Here is a 23,229-nt window from a genome sequence, read left to right on the forward strand (position 1 = left end):
CAGCAGGTTACGGCGATTTATGGCGAAACATCACTTGAACTCGATAAAGAACTTGTTGGAAACACTTACACTGCTACGCAGAGCTTCGACGGCTTTCTTGATTTTATTGAAAATATTTAGACTGGAACAAGACCCAAATAATTTCTTTTTAAGGTAAATGGAACCTCAAATAGACGACCTTATGTAATTCATAAGTTACTTTAATACATGATAACAGTCCGATTCGTTTCAGTCTAGTGAATTCCTTTTCCCTCTTGATCCCCATCTCAGAAATAATTTAGCTCGGGTGCCGTACGAATGTAGCCAGACAGTGACATTCATTGAAATCTTAGACCGGCCCTCCAAGATCAGAGTTTATTATTTAATTACATTTCTGCGAGTGTTTCTCGCACTTTCAGCGGTGGTCCTTTATCCAGCAACAAATTCGATGGGAAGCGTTTTGAAGTTATAAAATAGAGAATCCAAACCGCCGGCAACTCCATTGTCCTTTCTAATACACTGACGCGTCGTTTTTAAACTGTGGTTGATTGACACCCGTCCTTACCGAAATACTAGTTGGAGCCTTTTGGTTTCTCAAATCAGCAATCCTACAAAAACAATATTGCTGATTCTTGGAATTTGTCCGTCATGACTGTTTCGGTTTTGGAGACTAGCAAATAGCTGAGTAAGTTTAAAAAAGTTAGATAGCATGACGTTTCTTTTGAAATCCCAGAGACACGTGCCACTTTATTCGCTGAGGAGATGATATACACCCTGTCTGAGCGATTCTCTCATATGCTAGGCGAGAACATTCCATTTTTAAGGAGTGAAAAGACGGTCACTCAATGAAATAAGTATGTGTTTGGGTGAAAATTGTAATACTGAGAATGATTTTAAAGTTAGTATATTTCGAAACATTTGGAGACTGGCCTCGCAGTCTGCAGATCCAAAGAGTCTTCGAGATCCAGAACCGATAAGCAGTAAAAATAGTGAGATCTGAAAGACCTTAATTGAAGCTATTTGACGGTCACTGATAGGCTCGGATGAATTATACCAGCATAAGTTTGTGTATAATGCTGTTGTCAGAAGATCGAGTATGATTCCGGCATAATTACTTATGCGTAAATGCGTCAAACTGCGTTGCAAAAATCTTGAATTATCTGTAAATGTAATAATCCTATCAGGGAATTATATCTTAAGAAGTTGCATGGCTTCTGTCAAACCAAATCAACTAGTTCCTTTTAACGTACTTCCTCGAATTAACGCCTGGGCACTTCTTTAAAATCTCGGTCAATAAAAATGCAAAAACAGAATTCGGCCAATATCCAGCCCTCTTGACCTCACGCTTGGCTAATAACGCATATATCTTAAACTTAGTTATTTCCATTTCTTAGGTACTTTAATGGAAATAAAATCAAGGAGCTACCACCTGGAGTCTTCAATAACAACTCCGAGTTGACTCACCTGTAAGTAATACTTCATAAGTTAATGTTTGATGGATTGTTTAGAATATGACCTCAAGATCTCTTCATTAACATTGATGTTAAGCTCCTTTTTTGGTTTCTTGCATCAGAAAGAGTTTGTAAAGCTACAGTTTTTGTTAAAAGCTGGGTCTTAAAGTATTTAAGTTCAAGGGTCTCCGATAGCCTTAATATGCGATTAAAAGAGAGTGGCATGACTGTTACAGCGTGTGAGTTAAACAGAGGCAAGTGTCTTTTCTCATCAGTTTCTGGATATTTAAATAAGATTTCTAACCATGATAGGTGACGAATTCTGCTCTTTGAGGACATCTATTTCGTTTTCATAAGGGAACACATCTTGATGACCATTGACAACGAATTATTCTAGAAAAAAAAAAGAAAAGTAATTTCAAAACCCCAATGAACGTTTACGCAAAACATCAAAAAAAAACTGCGTAACGATTTATTCATTCGATTTTTGGAGCTGCAAGAGTTTTGCGTAAAAAAACATCCATTGTGTGCTCCACGACACAAAATTTTAAGGGACTAATACTGATACCATCACAGGCTTAAAACATCTGAATTGACTCAAATCATTTACGAACAATGCGATTCCAAATTTTGATTCAAATACCATTCTCATTGTCATCAGTACCACACCTTTCAAAAACGTTGTTGAAGGGACATTATTTACTTTTATTAATCTAATTTATTCAATCCATGTCATCACCTGATCAAAAGTTATAATATCACTACGATACCTCTAAAAAACTGTTCTGAACGTCAAATTTACCTTAATCTTCAAATTACGGCTTTGTATTTACCAGAAATGCGATTTCAATCGTAACTAACTTATCTCATTTAGTTTCAAAACAAGTCATAGGAACACTTTCCATGTGGTTTTTTCCTCGACGCGAGCAATCATGATAAAAATAATTGAATGATTTGGACTTTTTGCATACAATGAATGCATATGCTGAACTGAAAAAAGTTGGCTATTTGAAAAATTGATCTAAGTAATTTTTTTGCCAAACTCCAGTTCCATGCAGCCTCAGCTGCATTAAGGGACTTCATAAAAATTTTGAAATGATGTTACTTCAGTGCTCTCTTCTCAGTCCCGTAACAAGCTAGGCGGTAACTGTAGTTACTGGTTTCTCTCTTTTCCCGTGCGAAAATAGATCAATCTCTGTCCCCTCGTCCTAGTTCCTATTTACTCTTTTAGAACGCTCACTAGCACGTTATATTATTGATATCTGTGGCTCGGAGACTGAGAACGATAAGGCAATAATTCATGACTCGAACCATTAAGCTAATACAAATCAAGCCTTAGATATAACAGGTTACAACATTACGTGTCCAATCGCCTTACTTCATCATCAGCAAGACTGGTTAGACTTTTCACAAAAAATGGATTGAACACAAAGGACCTGCAAGAATCAAAACATTTATGCTGTTATGAATAGTCACATAAATATTAGTAATCGTTGTGCACTAACAGATTAGGTCTCTGTTAAATTTTATCACAAGATGACTTTGAGTGGTTTAAAAACTTTAGTCAAATCTTAAATTCTTGGCACTCTCTCAACTTTACTATTTAAGCAGAGATCTCCACAACAATAATCAGGCTCGATAGGCTGGGGAACTTATCATTCTCGAGGGCAGGAAATAAAAACTTTGGATCCACCGAATTAAAATACACGCAGTTAAAAGACCACATATCAACATGTGTTTCGTGGTAAGAAATGATTCGCTGCGCTTTTCAATGGCGAAATGTACTGCTTATGTATGTTTTGCGTAGTTGGGCTTTTCGTTTTAGTGGTAAAGACCACTTGCAGTTAGTTGGCATTTTCTCAATGTCAAATACTCTAGAATAAGTGTACCAGACCAAAATGTATCAGGGGTGCAGATGTTTTGCAAGGTTCAAGGAATGTTCAGTCAGACATCTTTAGCACCGAAGAAAAGATAGCCATTCAAGGTGGAATGCACTCGGCTCAATGCACTCGGCGCCAATCATGACGGCCACGTTTAGAGTAGCTCTAGTTTCTATCACTATTTTATCCTGGTTAAGCGCTGTATTTCTAAACCATTTATTATTCTTCGAGGCTACTTTTAAACCAAGGTGGGAACCCCTGCACACTGGTGTTCAACTCAAGAAGAAATGCACTTGTATCGTCAAACATGGTTTTCATCGATCAAGAGTTCCAATGCAGAAGCACACTAAACACGGGTTTGTCTCCTTAGTCATCCCTGGCCACGACCCTCCATTGGACATCACGGTGTACGTTGATATTTCGACCAACCCCGGTCCTGCTCAATCTATTATCGCCATTGGTAGCCGGCAGAGAGCCACTCGAGATTTAATTCGGCAACTTGGTTCTCCAATTCGCCAAACAACGACCCTACAGTATTCTCGGCGTGAACTGGTGTCGCTCCGGAAAAATTACAGCCTTCAGGAGAGACGGTCAGTTTTATTTAAGAACATTCGAGCGGATGGAATTTTCAAGTACCGAGGGAAACGGTCTGGAAGACTTACTAAAGCACAATTAAATGCCGAAGCAAATATTCTTCAGAAACGAATGATTTTTCCACCTTGAATAATTATTCACAGTCGAACAATCACACTTTACCGGGGCTTTCAGTAATTCCCGTGAGAACAACTACGCGCGTCATCTCCAGTAGTTACACAAGACAAAGAACTGTTAATTGCTATAACTCTTCCACCTTGAATCAATTTTTACGGTTCAATAATCACACTTTACCGAGACTTTCAACAATTCCCGTGAGAGTAACTACGCGTGTCTCCTCCAGCCGTTACACAGAACAAAGAGCCGTCAATTTCAACAATCTGGCTATTATCAAGCCTAAGAGAAACAACGACGCCAGCAAAAACACCTTGCAATTCGTACCGTCAATAGCTGTGTCTAATGTAATGAGTTTGGCGCCAAAAATAGACAACTTCGTATTTTTTTGAACACCCACAAGTTTGATCTTTGTTGTATAACGGAGACATGGCTGAAAGATTCTATTGATGACAGCGTAGTTGACATTAGTGGGTACAACATTATACGCAAAGATAGGACCCACAGGCTACATGGGGGTGTGGCTCTATATGTAGAAGATTCTATCAAATTCTCAATTCTACGGGACTATGAGTTCCCTGACCCCGAGAGCCCTGAGGTTTTGTGGGCCAAGATCACGCCCAACCGATTGCCTCGGGGTTATAGCTGCCTTATCATAGGTACAGTATACCATCCTCCACCACCTGCCAAAGATGAGCCCCTCCTTGATTACATGATGGATTCTCTCTCTAGGATAGAGAGTGATATCCCTGGCGCAGGTATAATTCTCGCTGGCGACTGGAACAGGGCAAATGTTTCACCAGTTATTAAGCAGTTCCGCCTCACGCAAGTCGTCCATTTTCCAACAAGAGGGGATCGTACACTCGACAGAGTGTTAACTAATCTTACAGAACACTACGAGAAACCTTCTCCATTCCCGCCATTCGGACTATCCGATCATTGTACTGTTGGTTTGTTTCCAAAAATTAGATCGAAGGCCAATATTCCTGCAAACAGAATGGTTACTACACGTGCTGTTAACGCTGAGTCCAAACAGGCCTTTGGTCGTTATATGACGGGGGTCGACTGGTCATTAATCGACACTATAGATAGCGTCCAAGAACAGTATGCTCACTTCAGTCACCTAATTCACATAGGGTTAGATTCTATCCTTCCCAAAAAGCGAGTTAAGTTCCACCGAAACGACGCACCATGGATTTCATCCAAACTCAAGGCACTTATAGCACACCGTCAAAGAGCATATTGCCAAGACAACAAACCATTGTTCCACTACTACCGGAACAAAGTGAACAGGGAACGGAAGCTCTGCAAACGCTCTTATTACACACTAAAGTCAGCGTTTTGACCGAAAACAATCCTAAAATGTGGTGGTCCGAATGTAGGCGGTTATGTGGAATGAACAAAACGTCTACAAGTGTCGCAAATCAGCTCCTAGCAAGTAAACCAGCTACCTCAATCAACCTTAAGATCTTGGCTAATGAAATCAATACAGCTCTGCTGGAACCTCAAGCTTCGTTTGACCCACTTTTAGATAATATCGAAACTGTGAGCACTGAGGGTTTTAAAAATCCCATTATTTCACTGGAAGCTACCTTCAAATGCCTTAGTACGGTCATCTCCTCCAAAGCTGGGGGCCAAGATAATATCCCAAACTGGGTCTTGCGTGACTTCGCTCCTGAACTCGCTCAACCCCTTCGTTGTATCATCAATTCCTCTATTAGTCAAGGCACTTTACCGGACATTTGGAAATGTGCAAACATCACCCCTCTTCCCAAAACAAAGATAGTTGAGGATGCGGCGAAGGATTTGAGACCTATTTCATTGACGCCAACGTTGTCCAAAATTGCCGAACACTACGTCGTCCATGAACATCTGAAACCAGCACTTCTAAAACGCCTGGAACCCGATAAATTTGGGTGTATTCCAGGATCCTCCACTGCGCACGCATTAATAAATCTGATGCACAATTGGGCGCAAGCAACAGACGGAACGGGGAACACCGTGCGGATCTTTGTGTTGGACTATAGAAAAGCCTTCGATCTGATAGACCACAGCCTCTTGCTATCGAAACTCTCGACCTACAACATCAACCCTTACATCATTAATTGGATAATAGCCTTTCTTAAAAATAGGAAACAAAGGGTCAAACTTGCACATGATTGTCTCTCAGAGTGGGGATCGGTCCGAGCAGGAGTACCGCAGAGAACAAAATTAGGACCGTGGCTATTCTTGGTTATGATAAACGATTTGAAAGTACCATCAGCCAGTGATTGTATAAAATATGTAGATGACACGACAGTGTATGAAATCATAAGCAAGGGTGGTCCTAGCAATGCTTAGTCTATGATAAACGAAGTAGCAACCTGGTCAACACTCAATTCATTTCAACTCCATCCGAAAAAATGTAATGAGCTAAGAGTTTCCTTTGTGCGCTCCCCTCCTTCCTACGATCTGATAGAAATTAATGGCTCTAATGTTAGTGCCGTTAGTGTCGTGAAATTACTGGGTGTGTATTTTCAAGACAACCTCAAGTGGAACACTCACGTTACTGAGACGATTAAAAAGTCCGCTAAGCGCCTTTACTTTTTATCTCAGTTAAAGCGAGCTAAGGTACCATCACCAGAATTAGTTAATTTTTATGTTGCTTGTATTCAATCTGTCTTACTTTATGGATGTCAGGTCTACCATTATAGCCTCCCCAATTATTTGAGCTTAAGTTTAGAGCGTGTCCAAAAGAGAGCCTTGAAAATTATATACGGCTATGATAATCATTATAATAAACCACGGCCTAAAAGGGTAAATATTTATGTTCGGCCCATGTTTATCGTATCAAAGAGGTTTCTCGGCCAATTTCCAACATAAATGAGTGTTCAAATTTGACTAGTAATGAATGCAATGACAGACTATTTCTTTTACCAAGATGTTTCTAGAGATTCAGGCGGAAATGAGCGTGGATGGCGCGACCAATTGTGCTGAACGTTATGTCTGTAGCATTGTCCGCATCGCTCTCCCAGTCGGTGTCGAATTCATCCTCTTGCTCGGGGAGGTCTGTCACGTCACCAAATGCGACAACTCCGAGAATGCTTTCGTCAACAAAGGTGATTCTCGGTACTTCGTCTATAGCTCGTGGAATATTTGTATCCTGGTCGACTCGTTCTTCATTGCCTGTCCCTGAAATGTCCTGAGCATCCTTTTGAAATGTTACTCTTGTACACGATGGCGCACTGGAATATATAGCTGGCAGCAGGGCTCCCTCTTTGTTCTTTGTTGTTTCCCTTCTTACCGCCATTTCCCTTTACATTCGTAAACACTGATTCGTCCTAGTACTCCCCAGAATGTAGACAAGAGCATTTCAGCTTTGGCTCACTATTCGCGAGTAATTTTCTTGATTTTTATGCAGAATTTAAAAGACTAGATAAGATTTAAAAATTTTAAAAAAACTTTGGGATTTCCTTTCAAACACTAAACAGTATTTTTCTCAAGAACAGTAAAGGTTAAAAATATGGCTAATTTAACAGAGAGAGAAAGTAGAAAGTAGAAAGTCTTAAGCACTCTAAACAACAAACGTGTCTAGTTACAATGATAAGGCTGAGATCGGACGTCAGCATTATCAGGCACCCTTGGCAGTCGCTTCAGTCCATGTAACGATCTCAGCTTCCCTCCTATCCCACACAGGAGAGGACATCCATCACACAGTAATCTCGTGCGTGGGAAACAGTAAACACTAGAAAATATGGGCAAATAACACCAAACACTAAACCCCATTTAGGCCCTCAGGATACCACATAGCCCATAAGTAATATCAGCGTGGCACAGAAACCAATAAAAATACCAAAATGATTCCTGATTCGAGCCATTAGAGCTAATACAAATCAAGCTCTGTACATAACTTTTTCACAGCGTCACATCTTCAATCGTCTTACTTCATTATCAGCCAGACTGGTAAAACTTTCCACGAACAAACGACAGAACACAAGCAAGCTGCAAGAGTCAAAACAGTTGTGCTGATGTCAATATTCATCGAACTATTAATAGTCATTATGCAGTCATTGATTGGGTCTTTACTCTATGACTAAACCAGAACACCTTTTCATTTCATTAAAAGCTGACTCTGATTGGTTTAAAATCCTAAGTCAAAAGTCCTAAGAGTCCTAACTGAGTGAAAGCTTTGCCCACCACTTGCCTGCCTTTTCCCATTAGCAAATTTCCAATGCAAATTTCTTCAAGCCAAAATTGACCTTGTTATTCATGGCGAACAAAACGAGGCTAGAGATGGTTTGCAAGTAAAGAAACCATAACACCGTTTCAACTTTACTATTTAATCATATATCTTTACGCCGATAACCGGGCTTGATGGGTTAGGGGACTTATCATTCTCAAGAGCAGGGAATAAAAAGTTTGGATCCACCAAAGTAAAATGCCACCAGTTAAAAGGCTACCCATCGCTATGCAATTCGTGGTAAGAAATGATTCGATGTGTTTTTTAGTGACGAAAAGTACTGCTTGATATTTGATTTAAATAGGGCCACCTATTGCACAGAAAGTAGCCATTATTTCTCGATCAGAAGACCAAAGACCTAATAAAGAGGAAAAGCCGTATTTAATCACACAATTTGATGTAAAGTACAAAGATGCTACGTTCGCAAGCGGCCTTACAAGTGTTTAAGACAAGCAAAAAAAATTAACTGTTAATAAAGCCTCTTAAATCAACTTAAAACTTATACCTTGACTGTCTCCGTAACTAAGGTATATATGAGGCATAAACGTGTGAGCAATTACAATAACTAATTAGCCTGGTTGAAACTGAACTGAACAACTGAAAAACTAAATTAAGCGTCTTTAATTTAAAGTTTGACATGACAATCACTACGATAAGTGCGATGCAGAAACTTAAACAGAGTGCGCACGCAACATTAGACATGATGTTCAACTTAACAATGAAAATTAAAAATTGATTTGCAGAGAGGAAAACTCAACGATTATTTGGCGTAAAGTCCTGAAATTAAGATTATTAATCGCAAAGGGCTTTTCTTGCCATTATTTGTCGCAAAGCGTGTTCTATTACAATTAGTAATTGCGGAAAGTAGGGCTATTAATTGTGAATGAATCATTAACAGTCGAGTTTGACGAGCTCTTGACCTAACAATCGTGCATTGTATGGTCAATAATTGCATCTGACAGCAAATGTTTTTATTGATCGTACTCCTCTCGAAAGAAAGTTTAAGCAAACTTTTTATGGACGGCCGCAATTACGTTAAAAAATTCAGAATTCATTACTTCTTCGCACCTGGCTTTTTAGGTACATGCCACATATTTGAAGTCTTCTCGGGTTTAAGTTCTCAGTGAACTTCCTTTCTATTTAAAAACTGTGTTTACCAACGACGTTTTTCTTTTCTTTCGCTTTTCGAAGAGGTTCAGCACATGCTTTCGATATTGTGCGACACTTGACTAACGTTTCTTCTCTATGAGAATACAAGTCAATATGTTAAATTCGGATAGGGTTTAAACAGAATAAAGTTTGACCGAATACAATTGCAATCAAACAGCTAATTAGGTCAAATTACGACAAATGCTTCCCAATAACAGCCTTTTGCAAAGCTGAAACGTATGTTTGTGAGCAAGTGACAGATGAAACGGGCGGCGGTGATGGATGTAATAAAATTATTTCAGGCATGGATAATATGCATCGGACTCCTCTAGTCCGTCTTTAATCAATTGGAAGTTTCCATACTCAATCCTAAAAAGGAAGAACGTCTCACTGATTTCCCCCTTTTTTTTAACAAAGTGACGTCATTCCAAAAGAGTTAAGTTTGCAGTGAGACAACGTATTTTTTTAGGATTGAGTTGAGAAATTTCCAATGAAGTAAAGCACGGTTCTGTCTGGAATATCGTTCAGAAGTTTGAAAAACCTAAACTTGCTGGGGGAAAATATTAAGAACAAAATCTTGATCAGATGCACTAAATGTGACAACTATTTTGCTTCATTTTGTCCATTGAGAGAATTTGCAACACTCTTCAAATGGTACTTTGACACATACCCAGTTTAAGTTATCGAACTTAATTTTTAGAAAAAATGGTGAAAAGGACTCAATGACATCCACTAACTCTTGGAATGGAGGAGAGATCTGATAATAGGCTATCTCCATTTCTTAGGTCCTTGAATGATAACCAAATTAAGGAGCTACCACCTGGAGTCTTCAATTACAACTCCAAGTTGTATCACCTGTAAGTAACGCATTCATAAGTTAATATTTCATGGATTGTCCGAGCTCCAGCTCTATGCAGCTGTAGCCGCATTAAGGGACTTCATATAACTTTTAAATGATGTTTAGATGTAGTACAGTACTCAGTTCCGCGCCAGGATATATCTGTTTCGCTGGTTCAGTTGGTTTCGCTCTTTTCCTGTGCAGAATTAGACATATCTCTGCCCTCTTGCACCAGTGCCTTTTTACTCTCCTAGGACACCCCATAGCCCTTAAGTATTATAAACGTGGCACAGAAACCGATGACAATACAAAAATGATTCCTGATTTGAACCATTAGAGCCAATGAAAATCAAGCCCTATGCATAACTTGTTCACGACATCACATCTTCAATCGTCTTACCTCATTATCAGCCATACTGGTAAAAATTTTACACAAACGAACGACAGAACACAAGCAAGCTGCCAGAATCAAAACAGTGATGGTGATGTGAATATTCACATAACTATTAATAATCATTATGCACTTATTGATTGAGTCTTTTCTCCATGACTAAACTAGAGCACCTTTTAATTTCATTGAAAGCTGACTCTGATTGGTTTAAAATCCTAAGTCAGAAGTCTTAACAGTCCTAAGTCAAAGCTTTTCCCACCACTTGCCTGCCTTTTCGCCATTTGCAAAGTTCGAACGCAAACTTCTTCCAGCTAAAACTTATCTCGTTATCATTGGCGAACAAAACGAGGCGAGAGATGGTTTGCGAGTAAAGAAACCCTAGCACCCTCTCAACTTTATTATTTAATCAGATATCTTTACATCAATAACTGGGCTTGATGGGTTAGGGGATGTCTCATTCTCAAGAGCAGGGAATAAAAAGTCTGGATCCACCAAAGTAAAATGCATGCAGTTAAAAGGCTACCTATCGCTATGCATTTCGTGGTAAGAAATGACTCGATGTACTTTTCAGTGGCGAAAAGGACTGCTTGATATTTAAAGTGCCCCTGAGATCAAAATTTTCGTGCATCATTTTTTTTTAATTTTTGTGTTTAGTCTGTCTCCTTCGCATAGTCTGCTAAATTTCAGTCTAGACCGAGCACCAGAACTATATTTTTTCGGGCCGTTAAATTCGCGATTTCGCGTCCGCCATTATTTGACCATGTTCCGGAAGTTGATTGCAGAACTCAGAGGAGATGACGTCAAAGGCTCAACGCGAAAATCTCACATGGCAAAATGTCAAGCAAACACAACAGAGTGCTTTACTCTATTCTTACAAAAACTAAATAAAAATGATGAGGGATCGATGCGTAATTCAAAGCTGAAGTAATCGTGCAGACCATGCTGCAGGTATTTCTCTGCATCAGAGCCTTGCAAATGGGTCAGAGCGAGATAAACGGATGCGATTTGCGTGAACTCGCCTAGTAGACTTCAATCCTGCAGGAATATTTGGGATCTGCTCCGAACACTTCTCGGAGGACTGTTTCGAGAGATCTGTGTAATTTGAAGGATCTGGGCGAAGAATTCTGTCGGGTTCAGTGCCTATCGTTCAAAAGAGAGATAAGGAAAACCGTCCACAGTGCGATCTCGACGAAAGGGAAGCTACGAATCTCCACGGCTTTTGTCACCTATACATGTGAGTTAATCATTGTCCGCCGTTAACAACTCTCTGGAAGAATACCTTACACAAGGAAAAGAACTCGGTGAACATTTTAAATAGCAATGATAACATAGCCAAATTGAGGAATGAGATTTCTGACCTTAAAGAACTCACTTTTATATAAAAGAGATGAAAAATATAATTGTGAGCTCTGACTGTAAAAAAAGCTGGCTTCAATATCAGCAAAAGTAGAACAAACAGCTTAAGACACACAGAGCATAGAAACACTTCAAAATGCAGGCTTGACGCCAAAGAACCGAGAAAAATAAAATTTCTTAAAAAAACCTCTTAAACTATCAACCATCTGACAGCCAAGTCAGCGTGCGATCAAAGGGTCTCAAATTCATCTCAACACCCGTGACAAACGAATGCAAAATCAGGCCAACCTTGCGAGATTTATTCGCAAGACGAAAGCGCCTCCGTTACACCTTTCTCGGACAAAACAAAGAACCACTTCCATTTCATATCAAACTGAATGCCGCCGGTTCAGTCTTTTATCGCCCTTTAGAGCTACTTGGAAAATTGTCATAACACAACTTGCAGACTGTATCTAAGCCAAAAAAATACTTTGTAACGCAATGAGGTCACGGCTCTAAAAGAGTTGAAACAAACTCTGCTTTAAACCTCACCGAAGCAGCACAACAACAGTCATCATGAATAAGACAGAACAAACAAAAGAGGCCAAAGTACAAGTCAACAACAGAGTTCACTTCAAACCTGTCAAAGCAGCGATAGTAAAAAATACTCAGGAAAGGGTTAATGAGATCATTGACCAAATGCATCGGTGCAAACACATTGATGGGTTGGAAATGGCTTTCACAAACTCCCAATATCCGCCTTGATACACAATCAGCCATTGCCGAAAACAATTTTATATATCATCCGATTATTTCTTACAAAAATGGAAAATCCCTTACGACAAACAAAAATACAGTTTGAAGGTAATAAAGCGATGCGACCTCAAAAGCCACAGGGCGAGTCCGTGCCGTTCTATGTCTATCTCTATTCGCATGGCAAAAATTCATCGTTTTCCGGCGCAAAACTATCCACAGAAGTATCAGATGATTTCTGAGACATTTCATCGTCAGAGAAAGTCGACATTTCTAACCATTTTCACTGCATTATCCCAGTAGGGTAGGACTAGAACGGAACATATGCGAACCATGCGAGTAGTCCACCCAATAAATCCCACCCATCCCACCCCAAGGGAGGACATCCATCACACAGTAATTTCGGGTGTGGTAAATTAACGTCTCCTACCCCTAACCTTGTAGGAGACGGGACCTTCATTTATTCGTCCCTACCCGAGAAAAGTAGAATATCTAACCATTTCTTGAAGTTATAGAAAGGTAGCATATTCTTCTCAATTATTATAAGACCTTGAGAGTTGGTCAGGCCGGGGCTTGAACCCTCGACCTCCCGCACAACAGTCCAGCGCTCAATCCATTGAGCTAAACGGGAGGCATTGTCATTTCACGACTGAAAACGAAACAGTTTTCTCAAAAAAGTAATATGTGTGATTCTCTGTGCAACGAACAAAGAGAGTTGTGACAAAGGAAACATAAGTTTGTTGAGCCTTTGACGTCATGATGACGTTTTCTGCTGTACAATTGCGGGCTCGGCTGGAACATAATTTCAGCAATGGCGGACGATTTTTGGACGACTTTGAAGTGGTAAAAATTGGTCCTCGGAGGTTTGTTTTGAGTTTTTAAAGGCGAAAAGGGTTTTAACTTGACCCAATTCAACATTCTGTGAACAAATTAATCCAAAATAAAATGGTCAGTTTTCGTCTCAGGGGCACTTTAAATAGGGCCACCTGTTATACAAAAAGTAGCCATTGCTCCTCGAACAGAAGACAAAAGAGCTAATACAGAGGAAGACCCGTTTTTAATTACACAATTTGATCTAAAGTACAAAGGAGCTACGTTGGCTCTCGGCCTCAGTGTTTAAGACAAACAAAAAAATTAACTTTAGTAAAGCCCTTTTAATTAACTCAAAAGTTATGCCTTGACTGCCTCCATAACTAAGGTATATATCAGATACAATGTATATGTGACGTTCATATATTTATGGTATATATGACGTTCATATATTTAAGGTAAACATGTAGCAAAAAAAAGGTGAGCAACTATGGGTGAACAACTGAAAACCTAAATTACGCGTCAAGTTAACTAAATGTTTAAAATAACAATCACTGCGATAAATGCGATGAAGAAACTTAAACAGAGTGGGCTCGCAACATTAGACATGATGTTAAACTTAACAATTAAGATTAAAAATTAATTTTCGGAGAGAAAAATTCAACGATTATTTGGCGTTAAGTCCTAAAATTAAGATAGTTAATCGCAAAGGGCTTTTCTTGGCATCATTAGTCGCAAAGAGTGTTCTATTACGATTAATAATCGTGAAAAGTAGGGCTATTAATCGTGACTGAATCATTAATAGTCGTGTTTGACGAGCTTCTGACTTAAGAGGCTGTCTCTCTTATTTCCCCCGGGTCAATTTCGCGTCAAAAATAATTTTGCCAGAAACTTTGTCAACAGAAAGACTTTACTTAGGAAAGAACTAAATTAGATCTCGTTTGATTCGAAATAATTATCTGACTGCGGTAGGGGCCCTAATTATTTCCCAGTCCGTAGGTACCGTCGCAACGCCTCGAAAAATGAAAAATAGACATGTTTTGTAACATTGTAAAATATTTGATTCGCATAGTTAAGCCACCGAATTTATATCAGATTGCTTAAAAACCTTTTTAGTTTGCCAAGAAAGTTAGAATTTTCCCTCTCAATATATTTGAAAAGGCGAATTTTAACATATTCTGACCACTATAAGTCGTCATCGGCCGATGGTCGTAAATAACCTTTATTTAGACGTTACGTTTTGGGATTTGGGACCTGGTTGACAACTCTAGCCTATACAGCCGTGAATTTTAGACCTTTATAGGCAAAAACGTGTAAAAATCCCTGTTCGCTTTCGATTTTTTAAAAGTTATGACCTTTTGAATTAGCACATGCACGAGTATTCGCGATTTTTTCACCTACACTAAAATCGAACCACTAGAGCAGATTTCGCTATAAATACAGCTTACCTTCGGCGCATCTTGGGTTTATGTGAAATTTCTGATGTTTCTCGCTCCCCAAACTAGTGAACTTAATGATAACCCCAGCTAATAACTCCAAACTTCAGCGGTCGGCATCTATCGACACTCTTCTTTAACTGGTTGTTGCGAACTAAACTCGAAAACTAAAGCCATTTTTCACGCTTAATATCCTGTTGAAACTTTGGATCGCCGCTGCATTCTCTTCAAGAATCAGTCATAGAACTCCACAAGTCTATATGCCGAAGTTTGTTGGCTAAAATTTGGAATATAAAGCTGAACGATAGCGCTATGGAACACAGCCATGGTTCCATTTTCATAGAGGTCCGCAATAACCATTGCGGGTGAACTTGCTGGACCTTTATTTTTTCTGGAAGGCCTGCAAGTGTAGTATGGCATGCAAGTGCTTTTTCGAAACTAGAAAGGCGTCAGCCTGTAGCGAGTCTTCAGCGAGGTTGATAAAGCTTTCAGAATGCACAGGTGACATCAGTAATCATCTACAAGTATGTCACGTAGGTCAGCTCAGAGGAAAGGTACAAGAATATGAGCTTATCGTTAACAGGTCACGGTTGCCACACTACCTTTCCCCTGATCATGATCAACTTGAAGAATTTTGGATATGCGAAAAGCATAGAGAAAACATGGGTCAAAACTGGCGACCACGTCGCACTTGCCAGCACCCGTTGTACAGCGGCCGGAAAAAGCAGCTAAATACTAGAGATGCAGTTCATTTCGACATGTCAAGGGAAATTAATACTATCTTTGCACAACTCGTTCCAACAGGTTCCCGTAAATATGATTCTTATCTAAATTCTAGCTTACCAATCAGGTATTGTCCTGAAATGTGGAGCACGGTTTAAATCAAGATAAGATCTACACATATATTGAGGTGCGATAAATGTCAGAATGCAAAAAGTCAATCTGAGGTCATGCTGCAAAAAGTCCATCTGAGATCAGATGAAGCCGGTTGGTATCACAACAGCTCCATAGTAACAGCTGTGAGAGATGTCGCAAAAGGAGCTGGGGTTGAAGTTCATAGTTATCAGTACTCGGAGTCGCAGTCTGGTGAGGACATTTGTGATCGTATCCTCTGCCTTATAAGGTCCTCTATTCGTGCTTACTGCAACGAAGGGCACGATGTTCTAACTGCCGTGGACATGAGAGATGCCTTGACGCAACACCCAGCGAAGGGAACAACCATTGCAGTTAGCATAGTCCACGAATCAAAGAACACTCTCTGTATAAATGAGATTGAGCATTTTAGTAGCTTCCACAACTTCGAATATGGAGATACCCGTCTGAGATAGAGTTTGGAGATGTTATGGCATCGGTAAAGGGAAGTCTATTCCATATGACGTCTTTTATATCAAGCACCAAGGTCAAACGTCCCTTCAAGGCATAGAATCTGAAGGATCTTATGATCCTCCGGAAAACCGTGTGGTCAAGCGTGGTTCAAAGGACAGCAAGGAAACAGAGAGTACAACGCCACTGTTTGAATGCTCTGTGCTTGGATGTGTTGAAGTGTTCGAAACGATTTTGCAACTAGAGCTGCACCTGGACGCTGGAAAGGATACAGTTAGCAGGTTAAGCCAGTATGATGTAATCATAATGGACTGGGCCCTTAAGTTCTCGTCGATAGATACCGCTGGTATCGAATGTTTGAGCTGTTCGTCAGATCCCAGTACACCACTCACTTTTCCTGGGTATACCTCGCGCCACTCGCCTCTACGAACAGGATGGGCCGTAGTCAAACCGAGGGGCAGTGATAGATTTTCAAAGAACGTAAAAGAATACCTAACGGCACAGTTTACAATTGGAGAAGGAACTGGGCGAAAGGTAGACCTCGCCCAAGTTGCAGTGGACATGCGAAATGCGAAAAATGAGTCAAGTGCACGTTTGTTCACTAGAGAACAGTGGCTGACAAAGAGCCAAGTTAAGAGCTTTTTTTCCTGGTTAGCAGCAATGTGACGCAAAGATCAGGGTGTGATCGGGATATCGTTGGACGAGGAGGAAGATGCCCAATGCGTCCAGGAGAATTCTGAGAGACAAGATCTGGTGGACAAAGTTAAAAAAGAGATCAAAGTCTCACGTCCAACCTGCTACGACACGTATGACCCCTGTGAACGTTACCACAGTAACACACTTCAGAAATTCAATGTGGTTTTGTTGCGAGCCATCAGTGGTCATTTTGAGATCCCTGTAAAACTGAGAGACAAAAAGCAGATCCTCGTAGAAAAACTGTCGGACGGGATTAGGGATTGTCAATGTGCTTCACAGTAGAATTATGTTAAACATGTCTTATCCAGTTGCTGAAAGTGTAGAATATGCTCTACAGATACAAACTGCCTTTAGTTCCTATATCAAGTTCTAACGGCGTCGTTATAGTGTAATACTCAAGGCTTATAATATCTCTGACATTCAATTTTGTCGTGCTTGACGCACTTAGAATTCATAATTAGATCAGTGAAAGATAGCACCTTGTTTGACGACATGTCAAGCAGTGTCTGATACACTATATAGGCGTCGCACTGAGCCTTGCTCTTCATGTGAAAATTATTTTTAACAAAAACAGGGATTAGTATGTTCAGCTTCTCGCAGTCAGTGTTATATTTTTTATAAAAACGATTGAAAATTTACTAGGAGCAACACTTATAACATCTGTTCATACCAAACATGTGTCAAAGTTTTTATCACGTTGGTAGCCGATTTCTCCGGTTATTGACAGGTTGCTGCTCTGTGGACACAATCGACACAGAACCGAGAGAAGCAAGCTCAGGACATTTGAAATTAATTTATCAATTATATCATATCAAACTCCAGGTAAAAGCATTTATTCTTTTCAGCCACAATTTTCTCCCCAAATATTGCATTGGGGTGTAAATTTGGATAGAACAAAATCATGCGACACAAGCTATCAGCGGTCTTCTCTTTTGTGCGGACCTTTGTGAGAACAGTATATCATCGAACGGGATCGTCATCATCTAAAGTTAGGCGATTATTTCTTCACTTCAAAAGCCTAAAACCTTCATTTCCTCCTCAGCTTTTAGATATGGAGAGTTCATATTCTGATTCTGGAAAAATTCAGCTCGGAAGCGATATTAAATGAATGATCATGAACCGCGAAATGTGGCCCTAATTCCGACCATTTGTTTTGATACCACGAATCCCGATGGATGCCGCCTACTTTTCGAAGGCAATACCTAGCTAATTGTTGAGGTTGTCATGTACGGGATTCGAACCACTGACTTCTGCGATACTAGTGCAGCGCTCTACCAATTGAGCTAACAAGCAAACTGGGAGCAGGCCGTTACGTTAATTCGTAAAAAACCCCTGTTTTTATGCGTATCTAAAACCGCAGTTCAAAATATATGAACTTCATATATTCATTGTCTCTGATTTATCATCACGGGTTTATTACGAATCAACTTAACGGCCTGCTCCCAGTTTGCTTGTTAGCTTAATTGTTAAGAATTTTGTTAATTGATTTTGACTGCCACACCCTGGCACTTTGAGGAAAGCTTAATTTATGAAACACTTCTTGAGAACGGTACAAAAAACTACCTCAAGAGGTAAAGAATGTTAACAGAACGTTAACAGAATGTTGATATTTCTGTACAGAATTGTGTAGAAATGTCGAAATATGTCCTATTCTCGTCTTTTTTGGAGCGCGACCGATGAAACATTTACGGAGAAATACTGCGTGACGCCAATGCGATAATGTACATGGTAATTGGAGATGATTGATGTTACCAAAATGAATAAAAGTTTAAGAAACTGAGACAACCCATATAATTCAAACTATTACATATTATTGTTGTAAACCTTTATCTAACTAGGGTGGTCCCTTCAGGATACTTAAAGGTATATCTGTTATCAATGGGAGTCCTAAGTTAAAAGCTAACAAAAAGTTTTAAAAACAAATAGTAAGAAACTGAGTAACTAGTTAAAAAAGTACAGTATAACAATTAAAACTGATTCTTATTTAATAAATAGTTATTATAAACAACTGAGCCATTATAATAAAAAATTTTCTTGGTTGTCTCAGTTCTTACTGAAGGTAAGTATATAAAATTGGTTCTTCTTGTTTCTCTTAATGATGACTTCCTTATTCAACTTGAAATAATTTTTTAAAAACTGTGGTACATTATAATTTCACTTAACCTAAAATATGAACGTTACGGTGATCTTCTAAACTCTGAAAATGAAGATACTCGGTGAATGTTGTACCTCATTTAGATTTAACTATAATTTTCGAGGCCCGCCTTTGCAAAGATTCAAGACTTTCCATATCTGCTTTATTGCAGCTGGACCAAACAACATCGCAATGATCAAAAATGGGCAAAATTAATGAATTATACATCTCAAGAGCTGCATGTATAGTGATATTCCTTCTAAGGCACCCTAAGGCACCAACTCTTTAACCGACCTTAGAAATAACATGACGAACATGGTCTTTCCACGTAAGACTATCATCAAGAACAATGCCTAAATACTTAAAATCATAAACTCTATTTAATTCATAATCACCTATTTTGACAACTACTGCGTAAGTAGCTTTAGAAAGCATAGCATCAGTTCCAGAAACTACAAATTCTGTTTTTCTTTCGTTGATAAAAGAAACTTACTGAGAGTCAATTTATTCACTTCATCTAGTTCTGCATTCAAAATTTCCTCCAAGATTTTAATGTCCTTGTGGGCTGCAAAAACAACAGCATCATCAGCATATAATAATATATTACATTTGCTGATAGCAGTAGGTAAATCATTGATGAACAGCACAGACAACAATGGTCCAAGGATTGAACCTTGCGGCACACCAAAAGCAACATCACAAAGGTCTGACAGAGGAACGGCTAAGCGATACTGAGGAGATTTATAACTTTCACGTAGAACTCTCAGTTTACGCTGGGCTAAGTGTCAGCAATCATGGGCCGTTGGTTGGCACGATTTGATTCTAATCACTGTTCTTTGAGGAAATTTGAATTCACCTGCACGGCGGCTTATAGGAAATTACCCATCATTTTCTTGTCTCAATCTTAAGGTCTTTCTTTACTACAGATTCACTCACATTCTACGCGCAATCACTAAGCACATGGTATGTCCAAATTGGGAAGTACCAATCACACACATGACATACCTTTCCTCAAATTTGATTGTTTCCTCTTAACCTCGACGAAACCTATTTCGCTATGAACGAAATATTCAGCCTGCAAACAGAAGCGTGTGGGTCATTGTGTAAATAAACTGGAAGTGAACTCATGCGGTATCAAAAGTAATTTATGGGCGGTGTAACTAATCGTCAAATTATTAGTTGCAGACAACCACCCCTATACAAGGCACATGTCAACTGGCGCATCGATGAATCCATTAAAAGGAAAGAAACAGAAGAAGGAAAAGAAGCGAGAAGGGACGAAATTGATGAACTTTAAATTTGTTCTGCCCGTATCGTAATTAAATGGGTTCTTGAATAAAATTAATAAAATAAGCAAAAACAAAAAAAAAACCATTTAAATAACACTAAAAACTATGCGCATGTTTAAAAGCACCTTATCATTTATCAAAAACTAGAAACCAAAGCTTTCCTAAAAATAAACGTTTTGAGTTCTTTCTTAAAAGTAGCTACGCGGCTAAAGGATCTGGTGGGTAACGTACGGCAACGAATGTCATAAGGCAGGAGCAGCAGGAGCAAAAGCGCGATCCCCCGAGTCTAGAGCAGGTGATCGGGAAACGAACAAACGAGATTGTGTAGGTTAGCAAAGAGCATAGTTGGAGGCAGGTTATAGAGATAACAGATCTTAGATTGTTTAACGTCTTAAAAATAGAAAGAAACATTTTAAATTGAGCTCTGAATGATACAAGAAGCCGGCAAGAGTAGGTCTATGAGAGCTGATGTAATGTGTTCAAATTTCTTAATTTGTGCAATTACCCTGGTTGTGGCTTTCTGGAATTTCTGTTAACGATCAAATTCATAGTTAGGTAGACCGTGATCTTGGGATCTTAGACCGTTACGCAATACTGTTGAAGTATTTCCTTAAAATCCGTCTAGAACGATGTCAGCCTTAAAAATGGTTCAAGCTCATCATAATGCTCTGCTCGACAACTCCGGGACTCGAGTTTTATACACAGTAGTGGAAAAGTCCTCTTAGCTTAAATGACTACAATTGGTCACGCAAAAAGGTGCATTACATGGGAAATATGAACATCGTTTGTGCCGCAACTGAATAAAAAAGTCTTCTTGAAGGGGATTCAAATTAAAATCGATCACAAAACCTTTATGGAGAAAATAGTCCAAAGAGCAAAAAAATTACTTCACCACAGTTAACGGTGAGAGACTATCAACTGAGATGATTAAAAGTGCAGCGTAAAGGTAAATTTCTTCCAATATATGTCACTGATATATCTCTACAGCAATGTAACAAAGAGCGCACAGTACGTTATCGCAATTTATGGCTTAAGCAAAATATATCACTTGGACTCGATACGGTAACTGCTGGGAACACTTGCAATGCGACAAGGAGCTTCGACGACTTTCTTGATTTTACTTTTGATGTTAAAATTGGACCTAATGCCAAATAAATGCTGTTAGAGTGAATGGAAAATCAAACCGACGACTATGAATTTCGTAAGTTACTTTAATGCATGAGGGCAGTCCGATGGTTTAAGGGAAAACAAGGTGAATTCAGTTGTATTGGAATAATCTCTAGCTATTGCAGTAATTCCAGTTAATTCTTTTCCCATCTTCATCAATATCTCAGGAAGAATTAAGTTCGGGTGCCGTACGAATATAACCTGACTATGACACTTTTTAAAATGTTAGACCGGGTTTGAAAGATCAGAGTATGCCATTTAATTAAATTTGTGCAAGTGTTTCTCACAATTTTTAGCGATTGCCATTTATTGAGCAACACATTCGATTTGAGGTTACAGAATGGAAAATCCAAACCGCTACAACTTCGTTGTCTGTTTCTCTTTTTGTTTTGTTTCTTTTTGTTTTGTTTTTTTTTTTTTAATTGTGGCTGATTGACAGCCTTCCTCGCCGAAATATTCGTTGGAGTCTCTTATTTGGTGAAATCAGCAATCCTTTGAAAAAAAAAGAAAAAAAAAAAGAGACTCACTTATTCTAGTCATTTGTCCGTATTGACTGTTTCACTTTAGAAGACGAGAAAAGGCTGAGAAAGTCAGAGAGCTTACGGTTTCTTTCATTTTGACCGCTGACGTAAACCCCTTTACGACTTCTTATACCCTGCGTGGTTTATTACGCCAGTAAACCGATAGAAAGTGTGGTCTTTTGTTTTAATAATTAACTCGCTTGGACCATTTAGAATCATTTGTTCACGTTAGGTATATTCATATAATATGAAAAAAATAAATGTGTGAAAAACAATGTGTGAAAAGACTCAGTTTACCTAATAATCCGTTATCAAGTCTTTTGTGAGCTTTAGAAAATGTTGCTTTATTTTCGTTGTTAGCGACGTAAATTTTATCGATGGAATTGTAACCATTCTAGCGTCCCACTTCATATTCATCGAAAAATCCTTCCTTGAAACCTAATCGATCAATGTTATTTGTCTCAGATCAGATAGGAAATCATAGTTAACTGATTTGTTAAGGTTAAGGCCCATCCTTACTTATGTATTTCAAGGTGAAAATTAAATCAGCAGCTTTTTTGAGTACTCTCCACCCCGGGTAAGAGTCATATAAAGTTCTACGCGTTCTCTGACATTGCAAATCTAACCATCTGACATGATGGATGACTTCTTGTTGACAGGGACTTGTCCAATAATCAGTTAAAGAACTTACCCCTGGGAGTTTTCGACAGGACTACATCGCTCAGCAAACTGTAAGTACCAAACAACGTAAAATCTTTATTTATCGCTCTAACGTTTGAGGGACTGAAAAAGTCTCACGCATAATTGTACAAATATAACCTGACAGTGACATTTCGATGACAGTCCGATATGTGAAGGCGAAAAAAAACAAGGTGAACTGATTCAGTTGTATTTGAATAATCTCGATTGCTATATCAGAAATAATTTAGTTCGGGTGCCGTACGAATATAACCTGACAGTGACATCCATTGAAGTCTTAGACCAGGCTTCGAAGATCAGAGTTTTTCATTTAATTGCATTTGTGCGAGTGTATCTTGCACTTTTTGATAGCAGTTTATCTAGCTGCAAATTCGTACAAAGGCGATTTGAGGTAATAGTATGGAGAATTCAATCTGCCGGCAGCTCCACTGTCCATCATAATACACTGACG

The 23,229-nt window shown here is 39.1% G+C and overlaps 1 long non-coding RNA gene across 1 annotated transcript; it reads left to right on the plus strand.

The window, feature by feature from the left end:
- The first annotated feature begins 1,373 nt into the window (after positions 1-1,373).
- On the plus strand, positions 1,374-22,811 carry LOC148743032 (uncharacterized). The gene is made up of 3 exons (XR_015990245.1): positions 1,374-1,445; positions 10,172-10,243; positions 22,739-22,811. It is a non-coding gene; the product is annotated as an uncharacterized LOC148743032 (long non-coding RNA).
- The last annotated feature ends 418 nt before the right edge of the window (positions 22,812-23,229 follow it).

The sequence above is a fragment of the Stylophora pistillata genome, chromosome 1 (genome assembly GCF_964205215.1).
Source record: "Stylophora pistillata chromosome 1, jaStyPist1.2, whole genome shotgun sequence".
NCBI classification, from domain to species: domain Eukaryota; kingdom Metazoa; phylum Cnidaria; class Anthozoa; order Scleractinia; family Pocilloporidae; genus Stylophora; species Stylophora pistillata.